We start from the raw sequence: 1,370 nt of genomic DNA, 5'->3' as shown, positions 1-1,370 counted from the left end.
GGTTTCTATGGCCTCGTTAATCTTTAAAACAAAAAAAAAAATATTTAACATGTTATGATGATGTTATTTGTATGAATTTATTTAATGAAACACATAAAAAGACTACTTATCACTAAAACTGAGTGATTATGCAACTACCTTCATATTTTCAAACTATAAAATCCTATCTAATGGGTTTCACCAAGTATACTGTTTATGATATGACTTGCGAATAAAAGTGATGTGACACTGATATTCTGGGATATATTTTGAGATACTGATCAGAGCAGGTTTGCACTTATCATTGTGCAACAGGAGAGCAGGGATTTTGTACTTTGAAATTCTGTTCTTTTTTTCGTTTTCTTCTTCTGTTTTTGCAATGTTTTGTCTGTTTAATGTACAGTGGGCTAGTTTGGCACACTTCTCTAGTTACCCCTGTTGAGCATGCAAGATTATTAACTCTACAAGATTCTACATTATATTTTTTTCATGATTTTTTCCTTCTTTCTCTCTCTTTTTCTTCCTCTGCCTGCAACTCCAAAATGGGCCCATTGTGAAGTCTATCAGTCAAAGAAACATGACTTTGAACTATATTGTAGATTATTAAAAAAAGCATGATACTGAAACATCAACTGATATAATACTTACAAAATACTTTTTAAAAAAAATCCCTTTATTACTCCATAATTCATAAAGGTATGTGTTAGTTGCAATACTATTCATTTTGGAAATGTTCTGCACTTTACCAGCGTCTTCTTTATTTTTATACATTGCACCTCAGACATTTTGTGAAACATTATTTGCAAAGAACACTTATGCAGAGCTAAAGCGTGACTAATATCAGTAAATTAGTATTTGTCATATATATGTAATTCATTTTATTATTTTGGACATCTAAAAGAAAAAATAGCATATATAAGCAAACTTCCTAATGGATTTTCCCATATTTTGCAAGTCAGCAAGTCTTTCTTTTTCTCTCTTTCTTTTTTCAAAATGATAATGACATGATTTCACAAAAAGTGGTATGAAATTGTACAGTGATTTGTGGTATGAAAGGAAGCCAGAGATACAGCAAATTCACCATGCATATGCTAATGAGGTTGAATTTTTTTCAACAGTATTCATCACTCTTCAGTGTAAAAGATTCACAGCCAACTAGCTTCATCTTTGTTTCATTTGTTTTCTTCTTTTTCTCTCCTTCTTTCATTCGTTCCCGTAAACTAAACTTCTATTTCATATTCATTTTATATTTCTTTAACGATTTCAATGCATATTTTAAAGAAAACAATGAAAATAGATACACATTTTTCAAATGTAATTGAATCCTATGTATGTTGTAGAAAAAAAACAACTTTTGGTGCTTCCCTACACAAATAAGAAAAAATTCACAC

The sequence above is a fragment of the Penaeus monodon genome, chromosome 27 (genome assembly GCF_015228065.2).
Source record: "Penaeus monodon isolate SGIC_2016 chromosome 27, NSTDA_Pmon_1, whole genome shotgun sequence".
In the NCBI taxonomy this organism is placed as follows: domain Eukaryota; kingdom Metazoa; phylum Arthropoda; class Malacostraca; order Decapoda; family Penaeidae; genus Penaeus; species Penaeus monodon.
The sequence above is the reverse complement of the archived record's forward strand: the minus strand, read 5'-3'. Positions refer to the sequence as shown.